The sequence below is a fragment of the Rousettus aegyptiacus genome, unplaced genomic scaffold (genome assembly GCF_014176215.1).
Source record: "Rousettus aegyptiacus isolate mRouAeg1 unplaced genomic scaffold, mRouAeg1.p scaffold_m13_p_12, whole genome shotgun sequence".
Classification (NCBI taxonomy): Eukaryota; Metazoa; Chordata; class Mammalia; order Chiroptera; family Pteropodidae; genus Rousettus; species Rousettus aegyptiacus.
The window spans coordinates 35,336,264-35,358,721 of record NW_023416287.1 but is presented as its reverse complement, the minus strand read 5'-3'; positions in this window follow the sequence as shown (position 1 = coordinate 35,358,721).

Sequence of the window (22,458 nt, the reverse complement as noted above, 5' to 3'; positions counted from 1 at the left end):
TATCATATGTTACATTAGCCCAGTGGGCAGTCACTTACTCATTCCCAAACAAGTCACTATGGCTAATTGGCTTGAGCCAATTAGAAAATAGACATGGAGTGACCTCAAACAGTAGTGTTTAATATAATCATTTTTATCAAATTCAGGATTAATTCTTCTCTTCATAGTTCAGTTTTATCAGAAACAGATACATTCATCAAATATCTCTTTAGCACCTATTTTCTCTTTCTTTACACATTTTTAGAAATACTTACAATTGTTTTTACACTTCAAGATCCTTAAAAGTGATTCCTTCTAGAATTTCTTATAATAATTTGTAGACTTTTTTTTAATGTAGGAAGTGTTTGATAAATATCTCAAATTTTCAAAAGACAATCAATCCTGTTGGGATGTAGGCCTCCTGGGAGCCTCCTGACCACTAGGGGCCTCCAACAGCTCAAAAGCTATTAGCTTTTAAAAGGTTAATGTAGTCATCCCAGCCTGTGATAACAAAAACAACAGAATGGGTTCCGATTCAATCTACCCTTTCAACCTGGTTTCCAACCAAGCTGAGCTTATAGTTCTTGTCAATTTCCTACAGAAGTTCTGGCAGTTTTCCCCACTGTATCATGACTTCTGCTCTTCAAATACCCCTATCCATATTGCTACATGTCCTGGTTATTTGTGAACTCATCTTCTCTGTAAGATCGTTTAGGATAAGCTTTTTGTATCTGATTTGCATTTGTGTTGTGCTTAGCATATTACTTGTGTTTGATGATAATAGTTACTAGAAATTATTTTACTCAGAAACATGTCAAAATATTACTTTTCTAGCCATGAATTTCTAGGTCACTGGCTAGGCCCAAGGAAAACATTCAATATATGAAGGATAAAATAATTGCGTTTTAGTTTTACCTAAATGTTGCTTTATTGTTCCCTATTCAGCTCTCCTTAGCCCCACTAAAATATTTTTAAATGGTGCCTTCTGTTGGATTGCAGTTTTAATGGGGCCAATGTAACTTTCATCTATCAAAAATTTCTGAAATTCAAATATGAGTTTCCTGGTAGACGTTGCTGGTGGAGACACTCAGCTTTTGTCAAATCACCACTGGGCCAAGGTTGCTTCAGGTTTTGCAAACAGTAAATTATCAAATGAGATCTAGAAGAAGCATGCATATCATTGGCAGGATTGGGCAGAAGCTGCTTGAACTACTGACCAATGTCTGCAAATGAAGATCACTCTTCATGTCCATTACTCAGGTCCCTATATAGAGGTACTTAGAAAGATAATATTTCCCTAGCTGAGGATCTTGTGCCTTGTCTCTGAGGGCAGACATTGAGTGAATCTGAATCTTCCTGGGAAATATAAGCCTAAAATTAATTGCATATTTGTCCAATGTATAACTGTCATATCAGATCACTGCCATCAGTTAAGGAGAGAGTATACTGGGGCAAATAAATGATGGTGAAAGTGAAAATGAGACCCTAATTAGTAAATATGCTAATACTTCTTTATTGTTTCTGGAAATCAGCTCAATTTTGCTTGCCTTGATGGAACTAAAGATAGGTGGGAAATTACACAATCACTGGATAAATTTGGAACTGTGACTTGCACATCCCAAATAGTGAATTAAGATCATCATCATCCCTATCTTCCAATCTTTTTAAAATTAACCACTGTCTGAAACCTTTATTAGTGCCTGTGCCTTGCTCCTTTTGCCCATATATAAGGCTATATGTTCCATCCAAGGAAATAGGAAGATGTTGGTCAAAGGGTACAAAATTTCAGTTATAAAATGAATAAGTTCTGGGTACTTAATGTACAGCATGGTGACTATAGTTAATAATACATGATTAAATCTAAAATTTACTAACAGAGTAGATCTTAAGTGTTCTCGACACACAAAAAAAGAAAAGATAACTATGTGTAATAGATGTGTTAATTGACTGTGCTAATCATTTCACAATGTATACATATATAAATCACCACTTGGTACACTTTAAGTATAAACACATTCATTTGTCAATCATACCTCAATAAAGCTGGAAGGATAAAAGAAAACAAAGAAGTTAATGCCATTAGTAAAGTGTTCTTCACCCTCTCAGAAGGTTCACTCTTCAACTTGAACTAGCCTCTGGGCAGCAGCAACCTGAGTTATTTACCCTTATCTCACAGATCTGAGGGGTGGAACTGAGTCACCAAAAAAGCTTCTTTTTAGGAAGAAGCATCTTCCTGCAGATGTCCTCAAAGTAGGTCAATAGTATGCTAAACTTCAGAAAAGCAACTGAAAGCTGGGGATCCAGAGTAAAACAGCTGATGATGTGACAATTGTTTGATGGGCACTTCCACTGGGAAGGAATGGGAGGTGGTGAGACTTAGAAGTGATTGGCACCAGAAAGGCCTAGATTTGTGTTCAAATGCAGGAATCCTGAAAGGGCAGAGCTGGTTTCCAGAACTTTTAGGGTGCAAAGGTACAAGTCAGATCACCATAGCTGGGACTCCATGACAGGAGACATGGCAGGACCTGTCATAACAACTTATGTGCACAGATTCCTAGGATCAGCCAACATCACAAGTCTACCCTCCAAAAAAACCCAATTTTTACTTTGAGTATTGAGGCAATTTCCAATAAAAGGAATCTATACTTAACTCATTTTCCCCAAGTGAATATCTTAGGGTCCCAGTTGCAACGGCTCTAAAAGTCCCCATGAAATATTGACACTTAGGGCAGATAATACCCTTGTATTTGTATCTGACACAAGTGGATAATTGCATGATATTAGCACACATCATCCTTTTTCGGCTTCTGCTCAGAAGTCGCTCCACATGTGATTTAATCTTCTAGAGGGTTTTGGAGGTAGAGAAGAAGATCCTGTGAACTCTTTGTCCCATATGGGAACTCCTCTTCTCATGACGGGAAACTCCACCTGTAGGTTGTTTTCATTGACTATCTTCCATGCACACTCCTTAAAGAGACAGTCATCCTTCACTCATATAAAACTCCCCTGAACCTTCACAGGAACTGTCAAATTTCAAAGGAAACCAAACCCGTCTGTATCCTTATCAAACTTGTCCCCTCTAAATTGATCTGATTTTTCATGGAGGTTCATCTCCAACAGGCTGCAGCTATAACTGGATCCTTGAAAATAGTTCCCTTTTTAATCTTATTTGCAGAAGATACCCTTGGCATTATAGAAAACATTTAATTGTGCTTTCTGACCCGTACCTGAAGGTGGAAATTTAATATAAGAACCATTGCTTCTCAGTCCCTTTTAAGATTTGCTTGGCAGATGCAGATTTGGTGAGTGGTGGCTCCAGTTTTTAGATATTTTGAATTGAATTTCACCTAGTGCTTATGACATCAAATTCAACATAACCATTTGTAAGAAAAAGTAAATTAAACTGTAAACAAGTGAAACTAATGGCGTTGATATAGAAAACATCCATTTGAGAGAGGAATTTATGAGATTTTGAACTTTATGTTCAGTATTGTACTTTATTTCTTCTAATCTTGCTGTATGTAGAAACTTTTTAAGGTACTACAGAAAAGTGGGGACGGGGAGGGAGTGTCAAAAAAAAAGAATTTCCTCATAATTCTCCATCCAAACACAATACAGTTCCTTTGGCCTATTTCTTTCCTGTGATTTTTCTGTGCATTTTGAAAACGGTTGAGATAAAACTCTATAAGGCATTCACCATCTTGTGACTATTTATGTAATAATTTCCTATATCATTAAAAGTAATATAAACATTATTTTTAGGGGTCACATAATATTCTACTGCATCAATGCTCCATGATTTACTTAACCATTACTTTAATAACAGGTATATACATTTTCAGCTTCTCACTTTCACAACTAACCCTGCAGTGGCTATTTTTGGATCTTTGGCAGTAAATCTGAGCTGTGCTTAGGATTATATCTTAGGAAAGATTACTAGGAAGAAGTAATTACTAGATAAAGCAAGCAGCATAACTACTTTGAATCTAATAGGCTTGCTCAGCTGTTAGGCAAGCAGGAGGGCAGAATCCTACTGCCCGTCCCATGAAGGTGAATCAGTTAGACATAGAAATTACTTAATAAACATTAGCTGTAACTATACTTTCCTACATTTTCTAAGTTTCATAAAGAAAGTTTATAATCAGAAAAGAGGTTGTGATTTTTTTAGAGTTGCACAGTAACACTGTTGCCTGTTTCTTCTCAAGGAATAGTTAGAGAAGCACCATTGCTCAATTCTTTACAATAGTCAGTGCAGTTTATAAAGCCCTCTCCAGGGCATTTCTTTAACTGATCCTCTCCACAATTGCTTAAGTCAGGCAGCTCAGGTATTATCTCCATTGTACAGATGAAAAGACTGCTCCAGAGAATTTAAGTGTCTTGCTGAGGAAATGGACAAAAAAGCCTTGTTGACAACCAGGGTATAAAACAGCTGGCATTACTTTCTTTCAGTTCCTTTAACTTAATCTTTTTCTTGCTCTTGTTTATAGGAAGCTTACATGCTGCTAGGAAAACAGGGCCTGGATAGCCACTAGTGTAGTATAAAACTGAAGACAGAAAGAACAAGTGCATCTCTGCTTAAGGTCCCCCTTGAACATTGCCTGGTGAGGGACTAACTGTGTCTCTGATATTTCTTTCTTTGCGCTTGAATAACATGTTGGTGGGATGTTTTATGTAGCATGTTGTTTTTGCTCATGAAGAGAAACACTCGTTGGTATTAGGGCAATGGTTGCCAGAGGTTAGATATAGGATGGCCCAGGGGAGGCACAATGACTTATCATTGTCCATTATCCATGAGGACCCCAGAATGTTGGTGAAAAGTGTCTGTCATCTCAGGCATCTTTCTCTGATAGGAAACACCACATTCCTAAAATGTGTACGGGTCCTTTCAATTTCTTCAAAGATAAGACAATTTCTTACATTTTGATCCTTACAGCCACCTGGAGAAGTTGGTATTGTTATTTTCCCCATCCACAGGGAGGAAATTGAGGCCAGTATCACAAAAACTGGCATGTAGTTTTCCCTAAGAAGTTAAAAAGACTACCTTTCTGAGACTCCTTTGCAGTTAGGATGGGGCCATATGTTTGGGTCTTGGCAAATGGACTCTGGGTAGAAGCAATAGAACTCATTTAAGGCCAAGTAAACCAATTTTCTCTGTGATCTTCTATGCTTTTTTCTTTACTAATTGGCCATTTAAATGTAGAGGATACAGTAAAGGATTCCAAGGAGGACCTTGAAGTTAGAAGACACAACACATGGAAGGAAACTGAATTCCTGAGTCATAATGTAAAGGAGAGTCACTTGACCTTTATTGGACTATAATGTGTGTGAGGAATAAACACTAATGATGTGAAGTTATAAGATGTGAAGATTTGTTTGCTATTGTAGCATTGCCTAGCATATCGTGACTCATACAAAATGATTAGCTCAAGGTCACCCATGAATGACACTTAGGTTATACCTAAGTGTAGTCCTTAAATAAGAGCAGGAAATTCTGTCCCCAGTTTCTTTGTAGCTTATCCCTGCTTTATGCTAGAGTGGCCTGAAGGCTGGGAGTTAGAATCATATGTCACCCTCACACATTTCTGGAGGTTGATACTAGCTGTTGCCTGGAATCTCAAGTAGGGTGGTTGGTCAGAAAACCTAAACATGGCTCTCTGTATGATCTCTCTGCTTCTCTACAACATGATGATTGAGTTCCATGAGCAGGCATCCCAAGAGGACCAGGTGGAAGCTGTAACACTTTTTATGATCTAGACTTTAAAGTCACATAATGTCACTCCTGACATAGTCACAAGCCCACCCAGGTTCTAAGGAAAGGACCATAAATTCCACATCTCACTGGGAAAAAATTCCACATCTCACAGGAACATCTTAGGGTTGCAGCCATCTTAGAAAATACAGTCTGCTATATGTGGTTAACCAAGGCACACAGCAATAAGAAAAAGCCCAAAACAGACATTTTGGTCACATCCCCACCCCCACCTCACCTTTTGTTTTTTAGCATTTTATTTTATTTTATATTTTCTTAGTTTAAAGTATACGGTACATTGGTTAGACATTTCTATAGTTTATGAAATGATCCACCTGATTACTCTATCTCCCCTCTGGCTCTACACCTAGCCATTACATTAATGCTAACTGCATTCCCTATGCTGTGCTCCACATCCCCATGGCCATCTATGAACTACTAATTTGTACTTCTTTAATCTTTCACCCCTTGCTCCCAGCCCCCAAATCCTCTCCCCTCTAGCCATCACCAGATTGTCCTCTATATTTGTGAGCCTGTTTTCAATCATTCCCCCTTTTTTAACAAGAAAAAAGTGTGTGTGTGGCAGGGGGGATGGGTGTCTAGAAATTTACTCTAAATATCCACAAGAAACAGTTCACAATAATTTCCTCCCAGAAGTGAGACTGGAAATCCAGGATGGAAGAAAAGCTCGCTTTCATTGCATTTTTTTTTTTACTGTTTGAATTGTTTACCATGTGCCTATGTTATTTTCATAATACTAAATAGAATTTTAAAGCAACAAATGAAGATATTCTGAGTTGATTATGCACATTTTCTTTTTTTTCTCTGTTGAAATCATTAGATTCTTTTGGAGGCCAACAAAATGATGCAAATGAGGAAAAAGACAACTTTTTGATTTTCAATCGAGATGTCAATTTTCATTTTGTACTCACTAGGAAACAATTTGGCAAAATCAGAATCACATTTGCACATGTAAGAAATTCTTAATTTCTCCACATCAGCAGTTACCCATCCTGGCTGCACATTTCAATCACCTGGAGAGTTTTAGTAGACAAATTCTTAGGCCATATTTCTGACCTATAAACCATAGTCTCTGAGCTAGGCACCCAGGAATCTATCTATTAAAGCCCTCCCATGTGATTCTGATATTGTCAGCCCAGCCTGGGGTTTTGAAATTGGCACTGGAAAGAAAACTTCTGGAGGTCCTCCTTTCAGATGAGGATCCACATGGAATAATCTTGCTATTCCAGGTGTGGGCCACCTGAGCTTGTTAGGAGTGCAGATTCTCAGGTCCCATCTCAAAGCTACCAAATTAGAATTTACATTTCAGAAAGATCCCCAGTTTATTCCTGGGCTTATTAAAGTTTGAGAAGCATTGATCAAAAGGTTGTAATCCCAAGAACAGGGAACAAAACAGACAAAAAAATCTTCATGAGGTTTATTTCACTTTAGAGAGATAAACAGTAAAGAATAATAAGCATAATATTATATATTATTTATTTATTTAAATATAGCATGTAAACCTGGTGATTTTGAAAGTAACCTGTAACCAGTAGGTTGCTTGCCTTAGATTTAAAAATAAAACATTGGATGTTGATAAGTACTAGGGAAGGGGAAATGAAATATGAGGATAAATTTGTATCTTTAAAGCAGGCAAGACCTCACTGAAATGATAGCATTTAAATAAAAGTGTGAAGGAGTTAAGAAATCTAGTGGAGAGAATTCCTGGCAGAGGGCATAGCCAGTGCAAAGGCCCTTTCAGGCAGAGTGAGCCAACAGAAGGGACAGAGAAGTATCTCGGGCAATGCGAAGACTGTCTTCTACACACAGTGAGACGGGAAGCCTGAGTGGACATTATTTAACCTATGTTGTCAAAGGACCCCTCTGGCTACTGATTTGAAAATACACTGTGGGAGCAGTCATAGAAACAGGGACCCCAGTCACAAAGCTATTGTAATAATCCAGGGAAGAGGCAAAGGTGACCCGAAACAGGAGGCAGCAGGGGGTGCCTGTGAGAATTGGTCAGTACCCACATCCTGCTCTAAACTGCCATCTGTGATTGGCCTTCTCTCCCTACCTCCAGGAGTTAGGGACAAAGCTGACATTGGTTATGGTGTCATGTGGGCCACAGGGGGAAAGTTATGTAAAGCAATAGCCTTGCAAGAGAGCTAAAGTTGTGTCTCATTTTCCCCTGTTTGCATCAGAGCCCGCTGCTTACAAAGGCACCATCTGACTATGTTATTCGGAAAGGTTAATGTGCTCTGTTGTTTTACTGTTCTATATAAAGCACTATAATGATCACCAATGGGCGGAAATGAGAATTCCTGCAAAGCACAGAAGTTAAAAAAAAAAAAAAAACCACCTTAATTTCCAGCAATATTTGGAAGAAGACCCTAGGTGGCTCGCTCACAATTTCTCTTCTCACTCATTCATGAGCTGAATGATTGTCATTAATCTTTATCAGCAAAGATAATTAAGTAGAACAATTCTGGTGGGGAATGGGCCTGGAGGAGAAGGCAGAAGGAAGGGGAAGGAGAGGAGTCATCTCCATTAAGTTCTTTCTACCATCACATGTATAATATGGCTGCCTACACAAAGGCACTAAAATGTTCTTTCCCTCAGGTTCACCCTAGTCCAAACTTGAAATCTTCCAACCACCAGGCCACATCCTGGTAATCACTAGTGTCCTTTTACTTAGCACCCTAATAAGAAAACTAAAGCCTGGGAAAGCAGAGTGACTTGCTGAAGGTACATAACAGATTGGTCCCAGAACAATGAATTAAATGCAGAGGCCCTTGTTCACAACACCACACTGATCTGTGTGTTAACAGTTCAAGATCAGCTTCTTTAGGCACTAATTAGGAGCTCCCTACTCCATTGTATGTCAAAATTAGTGCTTCCCTGGAGAACCCTCAATACTAATCCTGACTTCTAGTGTTATAACGCCGCTTTCAATCAAGAGTTATTATGTGAAAATTAAATGTAATGTCCATGCTCCCACCCTTTTTCTCTGACACAACCTTCCCCTCTTATTTTCTGTTCAGTCTTCTTATCTTCCTCAAGACCATTAGCTTTCTCTGGTTCTATTACCCTTGCTCTTTCATCTCTCTGCTTTCTAATTATGCTGGGGAGAGTGAGTGTTTAAATATTTTATTTGTTCCCATCACATTGACAATGACTCTTCTCCTTGACCAAACTTCAGTCAGGCTGCTCTAAGCCCTCTTCTCAATTAGTCCTCAACCTTGGCCCGTGTGCATGCCAGGGTCTACACAGTCTAGTCTTAGCAAGAATCCTGCTCAGTCAGTTTGGAAAGTCTCCCAACCTGCCTTGATATCTGATCACCCTGATATACCTTTAGCAAGAAACCTGCTAAGTTGATTTAGCAAGAAACCCCCTGCCATTGATGTCTCCTCTTAGTAATTCTCCATCCACTGACACTTCTTTTTATGCTTGTTGACCACAAATTCCCACCTGTCTTGCCGTATTTAGGGTTGAGCTCAATCTTTTTGTTGTTGTTCGTTTGTTTTTGTCATTAGGGTTTACAGTTAAATAAGATCATATCTTATGCTGTCTTTTCTTTAATGCCCAGTCTTAGAAATCTTGCTATGCTAAAATCATAGATCTAATTTATTGTAGAAAACCTTAATTTACATAATCATTCCCCTGTCAATGGCTATTACCAAAAGAATGCTTCATCTCTAAACTTTTATATTCAAAACTCCACTCCTGGCAACCTTTCTCTGCTCTCACCCCAGAGAGGGCCCATACTCCACCTCCAGCCTTCCTCATCTCAGTTGACAGGCAGATTGCTCAGACCAAAACCTCAAAATCAGTTTTGACCCCATATTCGATGTCAGGAAATCATGCAGGTTCTATCTTCAGAACACTTATGGAACCTGACCACATTCAACCCCTCCCCTGCTCTCATCCTAGTCCAAGCTGAGAGCAAAAACTTCCTCACTGGTGCCCTTGTTTCTACGCTCTTTCCCCTACCATATATTCTCTACACAGGCACCAGGGGATTCTGGGAACACATAAATCAGATGGTGTACCTTTCCTTGCTCAAAATCCTACAAAGCTCCCCATCATCAAACCTCACATAAATATACTCAGGTCTAACTGTTTGTTCAGGTTTTCAATTCCTTATAAAGTCTCCTATGTCATGTAAAACTTATATTAAATGAACCTGTATGCTTTTCTTCTGTTAATCTTTGTCAGTGTAATTTTCATACCCAGACAGGGACCTTATGAGAGTTGAGAAAAATTTTTTCCTCTCACACACTCCCTTATATTTATTCTCTTCTAAAATACTAGAGAATTTGCATGTTCTTTATATTATTGCTTCCTATGTATATAGCTCCATGAGAAGACAAATTCCATGAAGGAAGCATCTTTGCCTAGTTTGTCCACTGATTTAGCCCAACCATCTCTGAGCTTGGCATACAGTAGGTGCTTTATGAACATTTATTACATGAATTAATGCTTTTGTTATTTTTAATTTCCAGGGCGACATAGGAGATATACCTGTAAGTGAAATTGCTGGGTCAAAGGTACACACATTTAAAATTTCAATAGATTACAAACTCATCCTCCAAAGTATGTAACCAGCTAACATTTCCCACATCAATTGTAGGAATCTTTGTTTCTCCATGCTGGATGTTAACTGATAAAAATACTTATGTGGTTTTCATACAGGTTTCCCATGTTTATGCTGGTGATGCTAAGCATTTCGTTTTATATTTATTAGCCTTTTATAGTTTCTCTTCTTTGAACTTATTATCTTATAGTGTTTGTAACAGCTTAAATATTTTTTTGAGAAAATTATAATTTTCAGGAAAAATTTTCAAGAATGAGCAAAAGAGATCCCTGGGTGTCCTTTCATTGTCAAATCTGGGCCTTGCCTAGGTGACCTCCTAGGGATTCTCTAATTATATAGAGGTGTATGTCTTTGATTGACTCTCCATAGATTAGGTTGTTTTCCATACCTGTAGAGGTACCAGTTAAACTGAAGACAATTGATAGCTCTATAAATGGTTCCTGTCCACAGCAATGCAAACAAATTTTGTCCCAGAGAGAATATAACTCTCTGTAACTTCAATTCTGATTTGAAACTATTTTTTTTCTATTTTAAGAATCATTTCTTTTTTTAATTTATTTTTTATGGTGACATTTCTTAACAAAATCCAGTAAGTTTCAGCTGTACATTTTCATAGTAAGGCATATATATATATACATACATACATACATACCCTGTGTTCCCCTCCCATAGTTAGATTTCCTTCTGGCGCCACATATTTAACCCATTTTACCCCATCTACCTCCCTTCTCCTCCCTCATCCTACCCTCTGGTAACCACTAGTCTACTGTCTATTTCCATGAGTCTCTGTTTTTTTGTCCTGCTCATTTGTTGCCTTTCGATTTATATCACACATATAAGTGATATCATGTGATTTTCACCTGTGTCTGTTTGGCTTATTTTGCTTAGCATGATTATCTCGAGGTCCATCCATGTTATCATGAATGGCAATATTTCTTCTCTTATTATGGCTGAGTAATATTCCATTGCATATATGTACCATAGCTTCTTTAGCCAGTCATCTATTGTAGGATACTTTGGTCACTTCCATGTCTTGGCCACTGTGAATAATGCAGCTATAAAGATCGATGTTTAAATATCATTTTGGATATGGTTTTTCAAGTCTATGGGTAAATACCCAAGAGAGTAAATTATATGGTAGATCAATTCTTAGTTTTTTGAGGGAACTCCATATTGTTTTTCATAGTGGCTGTACCAATTCGCAGTCCCACCTGCAGTTTATGAGGGTCCCTTTTTCTCTGTATCCTCTCTAGCATTTGTTATTACTTGTCTTGTTAATTAGAGCCATTCTAACAGGTGTGAGATGGTATCCCATTGTGGTTTTGATTTGCATTTCCCTACTAGCTAGCGATGTTGAACATCTTTTCATGTATTTGTTAGCCATTTCCCCTCTAGGGAAAAGTGTCTGTTCGGGTCCTCTGCCCATTTTTTGATTGGATTGTTTGTTTTATTGTTGTTATTGAGTCGTATGAGTTTTTTGTTTGTTTGTTTTGTTTTTTTTTGTATATTTTAAATGTTAGACCCTTATTGGAGGCATTGCTTACAAATATATTTTCCCATTTGGATGGTTGTCTTTTTTACCTTGTCAATGGTTCCTTTTGCTGTGCAAAAGCTTTTTAGTTTGACATAGCTCCATTCATTTATTTTTGCATTTACTTCCCTTGCCTTATAATCATCTTTAAATCCAAGGTCCTTGAGTGTAGTTCCTATGTTTTCTCCCATGCAACTTGTTTCAGGTCTTATATTCAGGTCTTTAATAATCCATTTGGAGTTAATTTTGGTGACTGGTGATAGACAACAGTCTAGTTTCATTCTTTTGCAGGTTGCTTTCCACTTTTCCCAGCACCATTAATTGAAGAGGCTTTTCTTTCTTCACAGTATGTTTTTGGGTTTTTTGTCAAAAATTACATGACCATTTAACATGGGTTTCCTTCTGGACTCTCGATTCTGTTCCACTGGTCCGTGTGTCTCTTTTTCTACCAACACCATGCTGTTCTTTTTAATACCATGCTGTTTTGATTATTGTTGCTCATTCTTTCTTCTAAGGATGGCTTTGACAATTCAGGGCCTTTTATGCTTCATTACAAATCTGATGATTTTTCTTCAATTTCCTTAAAAAATGCAGACAGAATTTTTATGGGGATTACATTAAATCTCTATAATGCTTTAGGTAATATGGTAATTTTAACTATGTTGATTCTTCCAATCCAAGAACATGGAATATCTATTTCTTTGTATCTTGTTTGATTTCTTTTTAATAAGTCTCATAGTTTTAATTACATAGCTCCTTCATTTGTTTTCTTAAATTTATTTCTAGGTATTTTATTCTTTTTGTTGCAATTGCAAAAGGAATTATTTTTTCCACTTCTTTATCTGACACTTCATTATTAGAGTATAGAGACACTATGGATTTTTGAGCATTGATTTTGTATCCAGAGACTTGACTTTATTTGCTTATTGTTTCTAGTAGTGTTTTTGTGGAGTCCTCAGGGTTTACTATATAGAGAATCATGTTATCTGCAAATGGTGACAGCCTTGCCTTGTTCCTGATCTTAGAAGGAAGGGTTTTAGTTTTTCACCATTAAGTATAATGTTGGCTGAGGGTTTGTCATAGATGGCCTTTATTATGTTAAGAAACTTTCCTTCTATACCGATTTTGTAAAGTATTTTGATCACGAATGAATGCTGTATCTTGTCGAAGGCTTTTTCTGCATCTATTGATATGATCATAAGATTCTTATGTTTTAATTTATTTATGTAGTGTATCACATTCATCAATTTGCGTATGTTAAACCATCCCTGTGCCTCTGGGAAGAAGCCCACTTGATCATGGTGTATAATCTTTTTAATATGTTGTTGTATTCGGTTTGCTAGTATCTTATTTAGGATTTTTGCATCTGTGTTCATGAGAGATGTTGGTCTGTAGTTTCCTTTTTTTGCATTAGCAGGTTTTGGTATCAGGGTAATATTGGCCTCATAAAATGTGTTGGGAAGTATTGCCTCCTCTTTGATTTTTTGGATAGTTTGATAGTTTGATTTAATAGGTATTAAATCTTCTTTGATTGTTTGTTAGAATTCACTGGCGAAGCCATCTTGTCCTGGACTTTTACTCTTTGGTAGGTTTTTTGATGATCGTTTCAATTTCCATACTGCTGATTGGTCTATTTAGACTTTCTAGTTCTTCTTCATCGAATCTAGGAAGGTTGTATTTTTCTAAGTACTGGTCCATTTCTCCTAGGTTATTAATTTCGTTGTTATTAATTTTGGTGTTAATTTTTTTATAGTATTCTTGTATGATCTTTTTATTTCTGCAAAGTCAGTCACAATTTCCTCTTTCATTCCTGATTTTGTTTATTTGCATCCCTTCTCTTTTTTTTTTAAGTGAGTCTGGCCCGAGGTTTGTCAATTTTATTAACCTTCTCAAAGAACAAGCTCTTTGTTGCATTTATTTTTCTATCATTTTTTTCAATTTCATTTAATTCTGCTCTAACTTTGATTATCTCTTTCCTTCTGCTGACTTTAGGCTTCATTCATTCCTCCTTTTCTAGTTTTATAAGATGAAGTATTAGGTTGTTTATTTGGGCTCATTCTTAGTTTTAGAGGTAAGCTTGTAATGATATGAACTTTCCTCTTATGACCGCTTTTGCCATGTACCAAAAGTTTTCATTATCATTTGCTTTTATGTATCTCTTGATCTCTCTTTTTATTTCTTCCCTGACCCAGTTAATCTTCAGTAGCATGTTGTTTAATCTCCATGTATTTTTAATTCTCCCTGATTTCTCTCTGCAGTTGATCTCTAGTTTCAAAGCATTATGATCAGAGAATATGGTTGGTATGATTTCAATGGTCTTAAATTTTTTGAAGCTATCTCTGTGTCCCAGTATGTGATCGATTCTTGAACATGTTCCATGTGCACTAGAAGAGAATGTATAAGCAGCTATTTTGGGATGGAAGGCTCTGTAAATGTCAACTATGTCCAGTTGGTTTAATGTGTCATTTAAGGATGTTATTCCTTATTGATTTTCTGTTTGGATGATCTGTCCATATCCAACAATGGGTATTTAGGTCCCCTACTACGATAGTGTTTTGGTCTGTTTCTCCCTTTAGTTCTGTTAGTAATCATTTTACATACTTTGGGTCTCTCTGATAGAGAGCATAGATATTAATAAGTATTATGTCTTTTTGGTGCATGATTCCCTTTATCATTACAAAGTGTCCTTCAGTATCTTTCTTTACCTTTTTTCACTTGAAGTCTATGTCCTCTTATATTAATATCGCTATTCCCACTGTTCTCTGAATGCCATTTGCTTGAAATATCATTTTCCACCCATTCACTTTGAGTCTATATTTGCCTTTGGAGCTAGATGTGTCTCCCAAGGCAGCATAAGGTTGGGTTTTGTTTTTCGATCCATTCTGCAACTCTGTGCCTTTTTATTGGTGAGTTTGATCCATTTAGATTTAAGGTGATTATTGAAATATGAGGTCATCTTATAGCCATTTTATCTTTTGCTTCCTGGTAGCTCAGTGTTTCCATTGCTTTCTTGTCCTTCTGATTTTGTTTTCTTTATTTTGGTTGGCTTAGGTGGGTTTTCCCTCTAGTCCTCCTGTTTTGTGTTCTATACACTGGTCTGAATCTTTTGTGTGTGGTTACTATTATGAATATGTAAATGATAGTTATATGTGTGTGTGTGTGTGTGTAGACACAGTTGTCCATTTTCTTCTGTATGTGCCTTATCTCCATTCCCCTTTATGAATTTGGATCTTTGAATACCCCCTTTTCGGTCATTATTATCTCAATTTGTTCTTATGTATGCTAAACATTCATTACTATCATGTTATAATAATTCTCTTCTTATGATTTAAGCTTATAATGCCCTGTTCTTAGTAAGGTTTGCACTCCTCTGCTTCTATTTGCCTGATAATCACTTTTCTGGGTTTTTTGGAGGGGTTTTTTTGGTCTTTTTTTTTTTTTTTTTTTTTTTGGTGAACTGACCCCTTTCAGTATTATCTGTAGTGCAGACCTCATAGTGGAGAATTCTCTCAAATTTTGTATGTCTGGAAAAGTCTTAATTTCTCCTTCATATCTAGAGTAGAGCTTAGCTGGATACATTATTCAAGGCTGGTAGTTCCTTTCACTTAATAGTTTAAATATTTGCTTCCATTCCTTTCTGGCTTGTAAGGTTTGCGCTGAGACGTCCGAGGATCATCTAATAGGTTTACCTTTATAAATTACCATTTGTTTTTTTTTTCTCCCTGGCTGCCTTGAGAATTCTGTCTTTGTCCTTGCTTTTTGATAATTTTAATACAATGTATCTTGGTGAAGGCCTTTTTGGGTTGAGATCCTTGGGTGTTCTGTTGACCTCTTGAATTCCAAGCTCCAGCTCATTCCTTAGATTTGGGAAATTCTCGTCAAGTATTTGTCTGAAAATGCTTTCTAATCTCTGTTCCTTTTCCTTGCCTTCGATAATGCCCATTATTCTTATGTTTCCTCTCCTGATGGTTTCAGCTAGTTCTTGAATTTCTCTTTCAGTATTTTTCATTCTTCAGTTTCTCTCTTCTTCTTTCTGATTAGTTTCTAGATTTCTGTCTTCGGTATCACCGATCCTTTCCTACATTTGGTGGACTCTAGTTCACAAGCTGCTGTCTCATTTTTCTATTCTTGCTGTGTGTTTTTCACATCCAGAAGTTCTATTTGGTTCTTTTTGAGAGTTTCAGTCTCCTTGCTCTGCTCATCTAGTTGCTTTTTCAATTCCTGAAATTGCTGATTTGAGTTGTTTTGGATCTCATTGAGTTTTTTCAGAAGTACCATCCTGAATTCTCTCATTTAAGTCACATATATCTATGTCTGCAAGCTTATTTTCTGGAGATTTTTTTTCTTTCTGAGCTGCCTTGTCATCTTCGTTGTTCGTGGTGTTTAATGGACTATTTCTCCACCTGGGCATTAATGGAAGTGTATTCTGCTGTTTTTCCAGAAAGAAAATTGATTATGTAAAGGTCTCTTTTGCAAAGAAGGTACTTTTCTTTTGGTTTCCAGTAGGTGGCGTCTAAGCCTCTTGGATCCCTGCTTTATATAAAGTCTTTAAAAATGCTTTTTAAATTTTCTTGTAGATATTTAATCATGCTCGCTACACTCAGTTTCAGTCCCTGTCAGTATCAGTGACAGTCTCGACAGCGTTTTCTCAGATTCCCCTGGGGCTCCGCGGCAATTGGTCTTGGAGGGTATGGGGGAATGGGCCTTCCGGGTTGGGGGTTGGGGGCTGTGGCTCAGCCTCGGTTTTACAACCATGGCTGGCAAAAATCAGCTGTTGTTCCTCCGCAGTCTCGTTCCACTTCTCTGTTTTCTTCCCTGGTGACTGGGCCCTGCAGCCGGCCGGCCACGGGGAGCTCACAGCTCTCCGAAGCAGGAATGTACAGGGAACTCACCTCAGGAACTTGCTGCTCCCCTCCCTCTCCTCCTGCGGGGAGCTCCAGTTCCATGAGAGGCAGCGTCTTTATTATTCCCAGTCCACCACCCAGCACCCCGGGTTATGACTGGTGGTAGCTCTTATGTGCAGATACCATGTTCAGATGTGCTGGTGTTCAGTTTGGGTGTTTTTGTTGAGTTTTAGACGTTCAGCTTATAGTTGTTTCAAGGGGAGGGATCTGGGGATATCCCTCATTCCTCTATGTTTCCAAAGATCCTCTTTCTTCTTCTTAAAGAAGTTCCTCCAACATTTCCTGTAATATGGACTTGGTGATAATAAACTCCTTTAGCTTATTTTTGTCTGGAAAGCTCTTTATCTGTCCTTCAACTCTAAATGATAGCTTTGCTGGATAAATTATTCTTGGTTGTAGATCCTGGTTCTTTATTCCGTCGAATATTTTTTGCCAAGCCCTTCTGTCCTGCATAGTTTCTTTTGAGAAATCAGCTGCCAGTCATATGGGTTTTACCTTATAAGTAACTATCTGTTTTCCTCTTGCCGCTTTTAATATTCTTCCTTTGTATTTAACCTTGCCATTTTAATTATGATGTGTCTTGGTGTGGGCCTCTTTGGATCCCTGATTTTTGGAATTCTCTGAGCTTCCTTGGGTTTTATGTTCAATTTCTTCATCAGGTTAGGGAAATTTTCCATCATTATTTCTTCAAACAGCTGTTCAACATCTTGAATTTCTTCAGTTATGCCAATGAGACAGATTTTTGATCCCTTAATAGTGTCCCATATCCTCTTTAAATTATTTTTATAGTTTTGGCATCTTATCTCTTGCCATTCTGATTGAGTTTCTTTGGCTTTCCCATCCTCTAGATAGGTCATTTGATCTTTTTCTTTATTCATTCTATTTATTCCTTTGTTTATTCCATTAAAACACTTCTCATCTCAGATAATGTGTTTTTCATTTTAGACTGCTTCCCTTTTATAATTTTCATTTCCATTTTTATGGGTTTTTTTTATCTCTTTGTTGAAGTTCTCACTGAATTTAACCAAAAGTTCATTGAGCATCTTTATAACCAGTGTTTTGAACTCTGCACCTATTAGATTACTTTGACTTCATTATATCTGAATCTGTTCTCTTCTCTTTTATGATTTCTGCTTCTTTGTCTTCCCATTTTGGCTGCCGTTCCGTGTCTGTTTCTATGTACTAAGTAAAGCTCCTAATTCTCCTGGTATTATTAGTATGAATTTGTGAAGTAGGTGTCCAGTGCCACAGTCCTGAGAGAAGCTCAGCTGCAGGCCAAATTTAGCTCATATTTCTGCCCCTCCAAGGTCACCTGTTAAGATTCAGCAAGCAATCCACAGATGCTATACTTATTGTTGCCTCAAAAGGCCACACCAGAAACTGAGGCCAGCTGCCTCCAGTGTGAGTCTGGGCAGTGCTCAGAAAGGAGCACCTGACTTGCTGAGGATACACCTAGATGTGGCTTATGGAAGGCGAGTTGGGAGAGACGAGTTTCCGGGAATCCTCTGGGCATAGTGACCTCTGTTATCCAGTCTGATTACCTCATGGCAATGACAGCGCTGTGTCTGCATACTGGGAGGGAGAGAACTCGATAGGCAACAATGGATACTGCTGGCTCTTCTGTACAGCGTGAGTCTCTCCTTAGCCCTCACTCCAACGATGTCTCCCTGTAAGTCCCTGGTGCCCCCTGCATACAGTCACTGGTGCTCAGAGTGAGCAGGTCCATCACCATGAAAATCCATTCATGGATGTGGCCCCTTTAAAAGGCTTCTGCTGCTGCCGCCTCTGATGCTGCAGCTTCTGGCTCACTCAGCCACTGGAGACCAGGTCTCCCGGCATCCTCGTTCCATCCGACCTTTTGTTGTTGCAGGGTGCTTTTTTGGATTTCTCCCTGATTGTATGGCTTATTCATCAAGATCCCAGGCAATTTTTCCTTGCTGCTGCTCCTTGTTTCCATCACAACTTTCATTTGGTTGCTAGAGAGATGAACAGAGCCTCTATCATCTACGCCATTTTGGTTCCAGCTCTTTTTTTTTTCTTATATTCAATCATGCTCCCAACCCTCAGTCCCAGTCCCTGTCATTGTTAGCAACAGTTTCAGTAGTGTTTGCTCTTATTCTCCTGGGACTCTTTGGTGTTTTGGTCTTGGTGGATGTGACGGTAGGAACTCTCTGGGTTGGGGGATGGGGACTGCAGCTCAGCCTTGCATTTTACAACCATGGCTGGTAATAATAAATTGTTTCTCTGCCATCCCCACTTCCTTGCTTTCTGCCCTGATGCCTGGGCGCTGCCACCAGCGGCGTGGAGCTCACAACTCTCCCAGGCAGGGATGTTCAGGCAACTAGCCTCCCCCTTACCGGCACTCCTGTGAGAGGCAGCTTCTATGTTTCTCCCAGTCCACCGCCCAACACCCAGGGTTCTGACCTGTGGTAGCTCTTATGCACAGAGCCCATGCTCAGAGGTGCTGGTGTGCAGTTTGGGTGTTTTTTGTTGAGTTTTAGGTGTTCAGCTTATTGTTGTTTCAAGGGGAGAGATCTGGGGACATCTCCTACTCTGCCATGTTTCTGATGTCACTCCTGATTTGAATTTATTTTAACAACTGACTGACTTCTTCAATAATTAATGACCTAAATAAAATATTTGACACATGTTCATTTTATACTTGTATACATACTAAGAGTCATGTTTCTAACTTCTTGAAAATTATACCTTAGTAAACTTTTACTAGTCAGCCTGAGGAATTCAGCTTCTCTTAGGATTGCAGATCAGGGAGAAATGTTAGAACTATCTACAGCAGTGATACCAAGGATTAATATTCAGATTCTGACATTAAAGTGTAAGTTCACAGAAGGATAATGGGCTCTAAATCCAGGCTTCTGTGCAGTGAGAAAAGGGAATTTCTAAATTCTTTTATCTTATACTTTAACATATTAAGAGACTGGCGGACCTAAGGAAAGACCTAAGGGAGGACAGGCAAGACCGGATGAGAACAAAGGAGAGTTCCAGTAGCCTGCCCGGGGAAGAGAATGTCTAGTTGAATAGCTCTGAGTTGGAGGACCAGAAACATGTATATAAATTGAGAGGAAAGCAAAAGGCAGCAGAATCCAGACTATGAAAGGGATGGCTCACACACACTCCCAGCCACAGCAGGCGTGGGCACGACCAGCTCAACGCCGTGCGCAAGGTGGCAGAAGTGTCAGGCAGGAGAAGGGAAGGTGTGAGTTAAACTCCCCCAAGCAGCTTTTTGCTTTCATATGTCTAGTAATGACAGATCTAGCAAATAAAAATACAAACTGACCAGTTAAATTTGAATATCAGGTGAACAATGGATTTTTTTTAATGTAGCTGTGCAACATTCAATATTTGTGACATGTTATATTTGGAACATACTTACACAAAAAAATTATTTATTGTTTATCTGAAATTTATATTTAACTGGGAATCCTGTATTTTATCTAGCAACCCTACCTGTGGCACTGATGGAACCCAGAGTTTCTTGTAACATCTCCAGGTGCAAAGGAACTTTGAGAGCAAGTTGGGTAGCACGTGAAAGGAGGAGGAGGACATTGTGATGAGGAAAATTAGCTCAGTTAAAGGTAAGAGCTATAGAAAGGCCCACATGATTTGGGGACATAGGTAGACATCAGCGGAGATAGGGGAAGGAGCACAGTGAGGGAAGAAGTGGGGTCTTGTCAGTCAGAAAGGGCCACAGGTACTGACCAAGCTGGGAGACATTGATGCAGATTACAGTCTCAGATGCCCATGGGGATGGAAGACTTGAGCATGAACATGTGGCACATGGACAATCCCCAGTCCTAGACTGAGGTGACATTAGGAACAATCCAGAAGTTAACACATGAATCCTCTGCTTGTCCTTGTCATCGCAAGACCAGACAAGCCACAGACTCACCCATATGCTCAACTGTATCTTAGGAAATAAGGAGGTGGGGATGGAAGTTAGAAAATCCAAATGAAACTGGCATCCACCTCAAAAAAAACTACTTAATGTATTAGATCATATTAAGCTTACTGGAGTGGACAAAATTATGGGGTCTCAGTAGAGAAGATAAAATCAAGCATAGAAAAATAATGTATAATATATTTTATCTGCATTCCCGAGGGTATAGTAATTTTGTGATTCAGCCAAACTCATTTTTGTGTAGCATTGTTTTATCTTTTTTCTGCTTTCTAGAGGCTTTATGTAGTTGGGATCATAATCATTTAGCTGCCATGTGTTACAAATTCTCTGGTTATTATATTCTTGTGATTCAATGGTTATATCCTACCATTTGTTAGATAAAAGTTTTAGTTTTGATTTAGTCCATCAAAAAGTATCAATAATGCCTTCTTGAGGATTCCAGTTGACACTGTGCTGGCCTCCTCTCACAACCACATCAAAATTACAACTAAACTATAGAACAACTATCATTGCAAATTGCCTGAAGTCTAGCTGATCAAAAGTCCTACAACTAAAGACATAAAGAAGAAGCCACCTTGAGACTGGTATGAGGGGTGGAAATGTGGAATGGGCTGGTCCACACTTTCATGTGGTGGTTAAAAAGAGAGGGGTAGCTCAGCTGTGGAGCACCGCCCACCATCCAGAGAAGTGAAGATTTTCAGCCCCACCTAGTCTCCCCAGCCCAGGGTTCCAGTACTGGGAAGAGAAAGCCCCACAAAATTTGGATGCGAAAATCAGTGTAAAATGTAGCTGTTTTTTAGAAGGCTGTTGGAATCCCAGGTGCTCCTCTTACAGGGTCAATGTATGGATTTACCCGCTGATGAACTCACTCTGAGCTCCAGCACTGGGACAGTAGATCAAAAGGCTCCAGGGACATGTGGGGAGGAATGGAATTGTCTGGTTTCAGGGCGAGGGCTGGAACGGGCAACTTTCTCCTAGATAGAAGCGCTGGTGGAGGACACTATTCCTTTGTTGAGCCCTCCCCAACCCAACATGTAGACACAGGCTGCTGCAATATTTGAGTATCCATCAACCTGGCTAACATTGGTTGCTGCCCTGGTGATTCCCTGAGACCCCTACTCTTGCATCTTGCAGGCCCACCCAAGCCACTTCCAGTGAATTTTCCACACAAATGCCCTGTCTTGGCTTATGTTGCAGACTTTCCTAAAAATCTCTTAAAGGTTCACAAAACCTAAACAAGCAGCATCTGGCCTCAGCATGCCCAGTACCTCTTGTTGAGCAGCCCTTGCCCAGTACTAGTGGTAGCCAGTCTCTGTTAGAGGCTTGGCCTCTCGAGGTACATCCAAGCCTAGCATGGGTGGTAGCCATCTGCAGATTTCTTAGTGTCTCTTGCTAGGTGACCCCAGGCAGGATACAGGCTGGTGATGAACCTAGCCTGTGGCTGAGCCCCTTTCAGGAGACAACAGCTTGTGGGCCCTTGGCCAGCTTCAGTCTGACCCAGAGTGCCACTCATGGCCACATCCAAAGACAACAAGCTAAAGGGTAGACTGAGAAGGCACCAGAGTCTTGCTGAAGTGAATCCTGCTCTGTAGGATCGGCCCCTGACCAACAGCTCCTCCACTGTATTAACCGACCAGTCTTCACAATGATTCAACCTAACGGTCAGTCCCTCCCATTGATGTGCAAACAGCAAACAAGACTCAACTACAATAGTAAGGCACAAACATCCCATACAATGGACATACCTAGAGCACCCAGCTCAGGTGACCAGGGAGACTA